This window comes from Aotus nancymaae, unplaced genomic scaffold, assembly GCF_030222135.1.
Source record: "Aotus nancymaae isolate 86718 unplaced genomic scaffold, 86718_ANA_hifiasm-v0.15.2.pri h1tg000033l, whole genome shotgun sequence".
NCBI classification, from domain to species: domain Eukaryota; kingdom Metazoa; phylum Chordata; class Mammalia; order Primates; family Aotidae; genus Aotus; species Aotus nancymaae.
This window is the reverse complement of record NW_026988447.1, coordinates 27,754,053-27,765,360: the sequence shown is the minus strand read 5'-3', so window position 1 is coordinate 27,765,360 and position 11,308 is coordinate 27,754,053. Positions and strand designations below refer to the sequence as shown.

At 40.8% G+C, this 11,308-nt stretch overlaps 1 pseudogene; it reads right to left on the bottom strand.

Moving 5' to 3' along the window:
* Positions 1-2,009: 2,009 nt before the first annotated feature.
* Positions 2,010-2,103, bottom strand: LOC135277851 (U6 spliceosomal RNA; annotated as a pseudogene).
* Between the last annotated feature and the right edge of the window lie 9,205 nt (positions 2,104-11,308).

The following is an 11,308-nucleotide window of genomic DNA, read 5'->3' as shown; positions in this document are numbered from 1 at the left end:
TAACAGAATTAAGATTTGAATGTGGGCAATTTGGTATCATATCTTGAGCTCTTAACCACTATTTTAAATCCCTCTATATGGAGCGGCTGGTGGATTCCGCAGCGGGAAGAATCACAGAGAATGATAAATTATGCCTCCCAAAAAATTTACTTTATTAAAGGCTTCCAATAATCAGAAAGGAAATATCTTTCATGTAAAAACTCCAAGTGTAATGCCTCTCAGTAGCACTTGAAGAATCTGGGATGCTTTCTAACATAATATACGGTGCTCTTTTTGTCCTGGCCACTAGGGGGAAGAGTGGGATGTCAAAAAATTTAAATCTCCTCCACAGATTCACAATAGTTGATAACTGGTTTTAGTTCTTTCTCTATACCAGAATATAAGTTATTTTGTAATTTTTGTGAGAGATTATTTCAGATCAATTTGTTAAGTATCAATAAACATTTCCTCTAGTTTCTTTTTAAAAATAAGTGGATTATGCTGAGGGAAAGAAGGCAGACAAGAAATCTCTACTGTATGATTTCACTTATATGAAATGTTCAGAAAAGACAAATCTAAAGAGACAAAAAAAAATTTAGTAATTGTCTAGGGGAGAGGCTTAAGAGAACAGGGGTTCATAGTAAATGTGTATGAAGGATCTTACTGAGTGACAAAAATATTCTAAACTGATTTGGCAATGGTTGCACATGTAAAATAGAATAAATGTACTAAAAATTGTTGAATTGTACACTTGAAACAGCAAATTATATGATATGTAAAATAAGCCTCAATAACGTTGTCAAAAAACAAGAAATTTAATATTTTATTAATCAAACAAAAAGTCTATTTATTCAAAAAGAGAGAAAATATGTTTAATAGATATGTAAAACTGTCTAGAGGATAGTCTCTATTACCAGTGATTAACTCTCAGAAATGCTACTGTGGGGGAAACTGGGAAACTTTCTACACTATATATCTTTCTATATGATTATTTTGGCGATAATGAAAAATTAAAAATGTAATCAAAAACTAATTTTTGGCCCAGTGTGGTGGCTTACTCCTGTAATCCCAGCACTTTGGGAGGCCAAGGCGGGCAGACCACGAAGTCAGGAGTTTGAGACAATGCCTGACCAATATAGTGAAACACTCTATCTTTACTAAAAATACAAAATTGGCAGGGCATGGTGTTACATGCCTGTAATCCCAACTACTTGGAAGGCTGAGGCAAGAGAATCGCTTGAATCCGGGAGGTGGAGGTTGCAGTGAGCCCCGATCACGCCATTGCACTCCAGCCTGGGTAACAAGAGTGAAACTCTATCTCAAAAACAAACAAAAACCCACTAATTCTTAACAGATGGGAAATTAAGACATGTAAAACGCAATGAGATTTGTAAGTATTACCTTTAGATGACAGAACATGGCTTATATTTTTTGTTTTTCTCAGTTTCTTTTTTTTCCCAATTTTATTTATTTTTTTACTTTAAAAAATTTTAAATTGACACATGATAAACTTATGGGATACACAGTGATGTTGTCACACATGTATGTATAGTAGTTAGCATATCCACCATCTCAAACACTTACATTTCTTTGTGTTGAAACTTTCAATACCCTCCATCTAGCTGTTTGAAACTGTATAATATATAACTGTTTTTTTTGTTTGTTTTGTTTTTTTTTTTTTTTTTTTTTTTTTTTTTTTTTTTTTTTTGAGACGGAGTTTCACTCTTGTTACCCAGGCTGGAGTGCAATGGCGCGATCTCGGCTCACCGCAACCTCTGCCTCCTGGGTTCAGGCAATTCTCCTGCCTCAGCCTCCTGAGTAGCTGGGATTACAGGCACGCGCCACCATGCCCAGCTAATTTTTTTGTATTAGTAGAGACGGGGTTTCACAATGTTGACCAGGATGGTCTCGATCTCTTGACCTCGTGATCCACCCGCCCCGGCCTCCCAAAGTGCTGGGATTACAGGCTTGAGCCACCGCGCCCGGCCCAATATATAACTGTTAACTATAGTCATCCTATAGTGCTACAGGAAAATATGGAAGACTTCACAAATTGGCACGTCATTCATACTAATCTTCTCTGTATCATTCCAATTTTAGTGTTTGTGCTGCTGAAGTGAGCACATTTGCCAATTTAAAAATGATTATATATTACTTTTCCAACTGAATGGGTTGAATTTAAAATAGAAGTTCAGGAAACATTTGAAAAGGTTTTTGTTTTTGTTTTGTTTGAGACAGTCTCTCTCTGTTGCCCAGGCTGGAGTGCAGTGGCTCAATCATGACTCCCTGAAGCCTCAATTTCCCAGGCTTAAGCAATCCTCCCACCTTAGCCTCCCCAGTAGCTAGTGCCCACCATAAAGCCCAGTTCTTTTTGTATTTTTTGTAGAGACAAGTTTTTGTCATGTTGCTCAGGCTGGTCTCGAATTCTTAGGTTCAAGTGATCTGTTTGTCTCAGCCTCCCAAAATACCGAGATTACAGGAATGAGCTACCACGCCCGGCCTTGAATCATTTTATTTTTGAGACAAAGTCTTGCCTTGTATCATTTTTAAAAAGTCAACTTTAGCACAATATTTATGGTATTTCACAGATAATAGAACTTTTTTTTGAGGAGGAGTCTCTCTCATGCCCACAGTGGCAAGGAGATCTCAGCTCAAGCAATTCTCCTGCCTCAGTTCTCCCAGGTTCAAGCAATTCTCCTGCCTCAGCCTTCCAAGTAGCTGGAACTATAGGCATGCACCACCACAGATGGCTAATTTTTGTATTTTTAGTAGAAACTGGGTTTCACCATGTTACCCAGGTTGGTCTCAAATTCCTAAGCTCAAAGGGATCCACCTGCCTTGGCCCTACAGGTATGAGCCACCAGCCCAGCCAACAGCTGGACCTTTTTTTTTTTTTTTTTTTTTTACCTCAAGAAAGACCTGTGGCTTAGACACTTAGACAAAAAGAAGTAACATCTACTGGCATTTAATCTTAAATGCTGTCTAGTGAAGCTGGAGGGTATTTCTTTTTTTTTCTGAGACAGGGTCTCACTCTGTTGCCCAGCCTGGAGTACAGTGGTCTGATCACAGCTCACTGTAGCCTCAACCTCCCAGGCTCAAGGGATCCTCCTACCTCAGCCTCTGGAGTAGCTGGGACTACAGGTGCATGCCATTACGCCCGGTTAAGTTTTTGTATTTCCTGTAGAGACAGGATTTCACTATATTGCCCAGGCTGGTCTCACACTCCTGGGCTCAAGTGATTCACCCACCTGGGCCTCTCAAAGTGCTGAAATTGCAGGCCTGAGCCACTGAACCTGGCCAGGTATTTTTTTTCTCATTTTCATTTGCATCTACAAATTTATACAGGATGGGAGGGAAAAAATTGATGAGATTAGAAACTGGGATCTTTATTTTAAGATTCAAGTTCATTAGCACATGTCTGATGACAAATGTGGCCAAAGAGAGCCTGGTAGGAACAAGATCGTTAAAATGATAATGGAGATGGAGTAGGGGTGAAATACCTAACAGGAAATTTACCCTAAGGGAGGGATCTGAATGGATGACCCAGACCTTTCTGCAGGACCTGAATCATTGAAGGCAGATGTTACCTTGAGGTGCAACATGTAGTTGAACTAGAAATTTCTCCCTACTTAGATACTATACAACGTCTTGAAGAAAATGTCTGTATTTGATGAGTTCGAAGTGCTGTACTGAGAAAGCCACTTCTAAGAGTGACACTGGAGCAAGTACCTGAAAGAAATGCTGAGCCCCAGCTGTACTGGCAGAGACCTGTTTCAACTGCCCTAAAAACAGAGAGCAAGGCACCAGTGTTAAGGGTGAAGGGTCTCCAGGTTCTTGGCATCTTGAACAAAGAATTGGGCAAAATGCATAAAACAAGGAAGAAATAAAGGATTTATTGAAAATGAAAGTATGTTCCACAGTGTGGGAGCAGGCCAGAACATAGGGGCTCAAGGGCCCCATTACAGAATTTTGGGGAGCTGAAATACCTCTACTTGGGATACACTCTATGTAAATGGAGAGGATGAAGTAAAGCCCCATGGAGAGGATATTTCCTGTCATAGCGGAAGTATGAATTGGCCTTATGTTCCCTGCCTCCAGACCCTGTTTTCCTGCCTCATCTTCCCACTGAGAGATGCGATCCTCATAAATCTTTATGGGAGGCAGAGGGACCTGTGGTCTTTTTTCTGTAAGTGCTTTATGCTGACTTGGGGCATAGTTCCTACCTATTGGGGATTATGGAATTCTTACCCTGCTCTGTTCAGTGGAGGCAAGGTAGCTTCTTGATGGTGAGGGGTGGTGTCTTCACCTGGAACTGGCTGAAACCCTTGTTGCATGATCATCTGGAGCTTGATGGTCTCTAGGCGAGAGAAAATGAATTTGGTTAAAAGATTTAATGGGTCGGGCATGGTGACTCACACCTGTAATCCCAGCACTTTGGGAGGCTGAGGTGGGTGGATCACGAGGTCAAGAGATTGAGACCATCCTGGCTAACATGGTGAAACCCCGACTCTACTAAAAAATACAAAAATTAGCTGGGCGTGGTGGCGCATGCCTGTAGTCCCAGCTACACAGGAGGCTGAGGCAGGAGAATTGCTTGAACCCGGGAGGTGGAAGTTGCAGTGAGCCGAGATTGAGCCACTGCACTCCAGCCTGGCAACATAGCGAGACTCCGTCTCAATTAAAAAAAAAAAAAAGATTTAATGAAAATCTGTTATATGTAAATTTTTGGTGTTGCAAAAGAAGTAGCACTTGAATATAAATTTTCTCTCAGCAGGGTAACAAGGCAACTTTACTTTCTGCAGAAAGGGTACACTTGCTGGTCGTTTGCCACGAGAGTACAAAGAAAAGGTAGACATATTTATCCCTTACAAACTGGCCCCTACTGCTGTGCCCTGCCTCCATTGGCTGGAACTGGGCCTCACAATCTAAACTATGTTGATTGGCTAATAACTCAAAACTTTTCCTAAAAGGGTAAAGGCAAGAGAGAACAAAGGAAAAGAGGAAGTCATTATGAAAGACTTAAAGAAGCAGTAACACTTCCAAATAAGGAAGGAGAATTAACTATGGGCTGAGGTCTCCCTGGGCTTGTCCAGACATGTCAGGGCAGATATCTGGCCTACAGTATAAGAACTAGAAACACAGAACATACCTATTTCTTTATTATAACTAACAGCTACTTAGGATTATTAACAAAAGGCTTTAGAGTAAACCAACCTTTGAAGAAGCTATTATTCATCCTTAATAAGCTAAGAAGAAAGCTTTGAAGAGGAACGTCTATTTACTTTTATTTTCTACGAACCTCTCTCAGGGGGTGGATACCTATGCTATCAAGAATGTTTGTTATAGAGATTTGCAAAAGAAAAAACAAAACCTGATCTGTTCCAGAATTCATGTGTTTCCTTAAAGTCTTAGCACAAATGACTTCATTTTTATTTGGTTTAGTCCGTTGGGGCCTAGTGCATGAGCTTAGTCCAAAACGATGGCCTCCCAGAAGTTTGTTTACCAAAATTCCTCCTTTTTGGTCACGTTCTCACTTAGGTGAGAGTGTGACCAAAAGTTAAGGCCTCAGTGCCACTCTCAGTTACCATCATTTTGGGTTTCCAGTTGCAGCACGTCATTTATAGGTTACAGTGTCCTCATGGTTGCACATTTCCTTCAGCTCCAGTTATTCCAGTTGAAGAGAGACCATATGACATTCTAGAGATGGCTGCATGCAAGCGTGTAAAACCTTTGAGAATACAGTGCACCAGGGAGACTATTTTTATAACTGTTGACTATTGGGAGGGCAATAGCAAGAGTTGGAGTAAGCTCCTTACCCAAGGTCCTCCATAAACCAAACCTCCAAAAATCAAATAGATCAAAGAATGAGCTACAGAAAGAGTTTACTCACTTAACTAGGCAGTCTCTTTGTTAATCCCCTACCACTGGATTTCTGTAATCTTCATTCGATATATTTCCCCATAGGCCATAAGTGCCAGCAGCTGCACAGATACTTCTTTGTTCAGCCAATTCTATCATGACTTTCACAAAAGAATTTTAAGTCTGTTGTGTAACTGTAGCCTTTACAGTAGAGTTTGCTATATAGCCTATCTGAGGGATACATTTCTTTTTTTTTTTTTTGAGACAGAGTCTCACTCTATTGCCCAGGGTGGAGTGCAGTGGCACAATCTTGGCTCACTGCAAGCTTTGCCTCCCAGGTTCAAGTGATTCTCCTGCCTCAGTCTCTGAAGTAGCTGGGATTATAGGCTCCCATCATGACACCTGACTAATTTTTGTATTTTTAGTAGAGATGGGGTTTCACTATGTTGGCCAGGCTGGTCTTGAACTCCTGACCTCAGGTGATCCGCCCACCTCAGACTCGCAAAATGCTGTGATTATAAGCATGACCCACTGTACCCAGCCTGAGGGATACGTTTCTAATCATTGGTTCTTTTACTTTAACCCACAGAAAAAGGACCTAACAAATGATGCCCTGTTAGAAGAGAGAAGGCCTTCTGGCAGTGTTTTCTTTAACCCACAATGTGGGTTAAAAGGAGTGAACAAACGTCTTGTTTTTGACTGATTAGGAGGCAATGTATGTATAATTAAAGTTTCTTACCTACATTGGGCCTTCATCTTTTATCTATCAAAGTGTACCCTTATACTGTATAAGGCTGTCTGCAAACTCCTTCACAATAAAAGTATATCCCATTAAGGCACATAACAGACCCGTTTTCCACTTCTATTGTTCATAGAGTCATACGAAAAAATATTCAAAGATAAGAGTTTCATGACAGTTGAAGTCTTATCTGTGAATTTGGGAAAAGCTGTTCATATTATGAATGCCGTCTGCTTCTTGGGAGACATTTCCCTGGTTAGCCTTACCTCAAGGGCTCCAATGAGCACACAGTTCCAAAAGTGTGGAGGGATCCAGGACCCTTCTCAGTTGTGTGAGACCGTGATCCCAAAGCCCTGGGTTCTGAAGTTTTCTTGTAGTGTGGATGACAAGGATAGTCTTTCTCTGATGTTTCTATAAGATCCAAACCATAAAAAAGCTTGTTTTCACCTGGTGAAAATACACTGTAGCATGATAATCTACTGTCACAAGATCCGCTCTCTTGCATGGGAAAGTTTTTATACAACCAGAAAACATACATTGAAAATAACAATTGAATGAATCCCTTTATAAAATGTTTAAATGGCCCACCAGGTGGCCAGATTTAATTGTCTTCCCAGGAATATGGAACCAAGCATGGGTTATAAAATGTTTGTTGTTATTGTTGTTGTTGTTTGTTTTGAAATGGAGTTTCTCTCTTTTTGCCCAGGCTGGAGTGCAATGGCACAATCTTGGCTCACTGCAACCTCCGCTTCCCAGGTTCAAGCTGTTCTCCTGCCTCAGCCTCTCCTATAGCTAGGATTATAGGCGCGCGTTACCACACCCAGCTAATTTTGTATTTTTAGTAGAGATGGGGTTTCACCATGTTGACCAGGCTGGTCTTGAACTCCTAACCTCCAGTAATCCACCCGCCTTGGCCCCCCAAAGTGCTGGGATTATAGGCGTGAGCCACCGCACCTGGCTGGTTATAAGATGTTTTAAACAATTTTAGTATCAGCTGATTTAATATGAAAATCTGACAGTATTTTCTTGGTATTTAATTAATTTTTGTTCTACTCAGGTTAGTAGCTTTTTACAAGGAAATTTGGTTATTTCTGTGGTTTACAATAACAATGTAATAACCATAATTATATTTGATAGCATATACTATTTTAGAAATCTCATACAATTTTGGAACATATGTTCATATTATTCACAAAAATATAACCTAAAGAAAACTGAACATTATTTTGGCAATCCCATTTACCTAAACATGTCAAATAATCCTGTTTACCTCTTTTCTGAATGTTTTCAGGACCCTTTTATCCATTCAAAAATCCAGGGATTAGGAAAAACAATTTTGAAACTGAAGTTTGATTTTAGAATTCCAGATTAGCATAAATTATTTATTTTGCCAAAATGATGACTCAGAAATTTTAAACTAGTAAAAACCTTTCATAACTTTTACAAACACACACACTTGACTGTTCTTACACACTTTGTATGTAAAACTTTCCAGTAGTCTTTTTTTTTTTTTTTTTGCGACAGAGTCTCGCTCTTGTTGCCCAGGCTGGAGTGCAATGGCACGATCTCGGCTCACTGCAACCTCTGCCTACTTGGTTCAAGCAATTCTCCTGCCTCAGTCTTCTGAGTAGCTGGGATTACAGGTGCCCACTACCATGCCTGGCAAATTTTTGTATTTTTAGTAGAGATGGGGTTTTGCCATGTTGGCCAGGCTGGTCTCAAACTCCTGACTTCATGATCTGCCCACCTCAGCCTCCCAAAGTACTGGGATTACAGGCATGAGCCACTGTGCCCGGTCTCTAGTAGTCTCAATTGCATGTTACAATGGCAACTCTTAGCAATTTTAACTTTAATGTAAAACCTGGTAAGTTATGTTCTAATAAGGTTTGACTATTTCTAGCATAGTTAGGGCGTGGCTAATTCCACACATCCCCAGGCCTTACCTAGTATAGGGTCCAGCCCTAAAGGGTCCTGTGAGCCCCTCCCTGCTGGTGTGGAGATGAGAAACTGTGAAAATAAAGACACAAGACACAGAGATAGAGAAAAGAGAGTTTGGACCCAGGGGTCCACTGCCAACCAAAATGTGGAGTCCAGCAGTGGCCCTGAGTGCCTGGACACTCTGACCTTTATTGAGTACAAAGCAGGGGGAAGGGTAGACAGGGTGAGGTAATGGTGGTCAGTGATAGGGTCAGGTAAATCACGTGTCTTGGTGACAGGGGCTCAGGATTTTCAAGAAGCCAAGGCAAGGAGAAAACAAGGCATTAGCACTTTTTTCATACTTGTCAAGAAATAACAAGGTCACTTAGATTTATGTTACTATTACTAATTCTCATCTTTTGAGAAAGAAAGGAACCAGGTGCAGAAGCAGAACATGAAAGTAGACATGGAACATGACGGCTGAAGCACAGCATCACAGAGACAATTAACCCCCAGATGTCTGCAGGCCTCCCTGACAGCTGCCAGGCCTACGATAAGAATTTGGAAGAGCGGAGTTTTCTCTTAATTCCCCCAAGGAAGGAGACATCTCGGCCATCTTGGACGTCTCCTTCCCTAGCTGGCTAAACAGCAGGTGCTTTCACAGCGCTGGTGCTGCTGCACAACTGAGGTGTCCTCCAGCAGCCCTTATGTGGGCGTGACAGAGGACTTAGAGCATCTTGCCTTAGGGTTACCTCTTTTTCCAATGCCACTTCAGTCCCATGCTTCTTGACCTGAGACTTATTAGTAAGATTAAAGATTATATGATTATGTATATGTATATATTTATGATTACCTGTGAATAGCTATGTGATTATTTATGATTAGATATAGGAATAACTACGTAACTATATCTCTAATTCTTTTCTAATTTTATATTTACATGAGAGCAGACTGAGGCCTCAGACCCTTGCCTCGGCTCCTGTGGGGTTTCCTCCCACACCTAGCTGGAAAGCAGGCAAGTTAAAGAATTTTCAAAAACCAAAGAAGCAGCTTATGACCTTAAAGCATTTAGCAAACCTAATATTTGAACATAACTTAGACCACGTTTGCATTTTGAAAACATTGTATTTTACCAATAATCTTTAAAACCATCTTTATTTCCCAAAGATTGCTAAAGTCATGTGAACTAAAAGGCATTACACTTTCTACTTTTCTGACAAAACACTTGATTTAAGTTCTTCTTATTATTACTGTCATTTTGTTTGAGAGAGTCTGGCTCTGTAGTTCAGGCTGGAGTGCTATGGCTCAATCTTGGCTCACTGCAACCTCCACCTCAGGGCTCAAGTGATTCTCTTGCCTCAGCTTCCCAAGTGGTTGGGATTACAGGTGCCTGTCACCACACCCAACTAATTTTTGTATTTTTAGTGGAGACGGGGTTTCACCATGCTGGCCAGGCTGGTCTTGAACTCCCAATCTCAGGCTATCTATCTGCCCACCTCAGACTCCCAAAGTTCTGGGATTATAGAGGTGAGCCACTTCGCCTGGTCTAATCTCTTATTATTATTAAACCAATTAATTAAAAACTTTACGTGGGAGATAAACAGTGACTTCTACTTTATGCACTTTCTCTCAGTTTGCAGAGAGAGAGAGACTAGAGACTGACTGGTAAGAAATTCTTGCCCTTTTGCCAGCCTGCCAGGTTTCTGGGTTCCCTCTTCCTGAGAGGCCCTAGCCACCCTGTTTGACTGTATGCAAACAGACACATTGCTATGAATTAAGAATATTCATAGGTAGTTTACATATTTTGGAGAAACTAGGAAGAGAGAGAAATATGACTCAAATTCTATTTGGGAGTGTATATACAACAAACTTAAAATATCAGGCAGCCTAAAATCCAAAAAGTTAGTCTAAGGATAGAATGCTGGTGTTCTCCATTACATCAATTCCTGCAGGCCCGACAAAGGTAGCTTAGGAATTCCAGATAAATGGAACCAATGATGACTTGTTAAAAATGCATAGGAAACAAAATAACTATTCACAGAACCTAATAAAAGCCTTCCACTAAAAACTAAAAAGCATCATGGTTTTATATATGTGGATATGCAGCAAAGTCAGAGGTGCATTAACAGCAAATGAATTAAAAACTAGAAGTAAAAACAAACAAACAGGAAACCAACTCTAAATTTTCCCACTTGATTTACCTTGGAAGCTGCAGTGTTACCTAGGGCCCCCCAAAACCCACATAATGAATGTTTTATTTCTGATACACAATTCAATATCCCTACATTCACCAATATTATTTTACACTCTGTGCAGTCAAGAAATCCACTTCAGGCATATGACGAATAAGTCCTCTAGCACTATCCACACAAAACAGTAAACATACAGTGAAGCAATGCAAGCATGTATGTGAAATTTGGCTTTATGCTAAATACAGCTTCATGTTTAACTATATTAAAAAAAAAAGTGGAGAGAGATCCAAGATGGCTGATGATTAGCAGCTCGGGCATGTACCTCCCAGTGAAAGCGCAAAGAACGAGAGGACGCCACACTTTCAGACGAATATTTGTTGCTCACGGACCAGGAGATTCCCAGTGGAGGAGCCCCACGGGTCGCCAGGGCGACTCTTGTGGCCGGCGTGGTGGTTTTGCTGGTGCCTTAGCACGCCAGTTCTTGGTGCAGAGTCCGGAGATTCCCGGGCAGAAAAGCACCATCAATCTTAACACCACTGTTTTGGCCGGCTCAGTGGATTGCTCAGATCTCGGCGCAGGGAATCAACAAGTTGGACGTCAGAGACCCAGTTAGAAAGCCGGT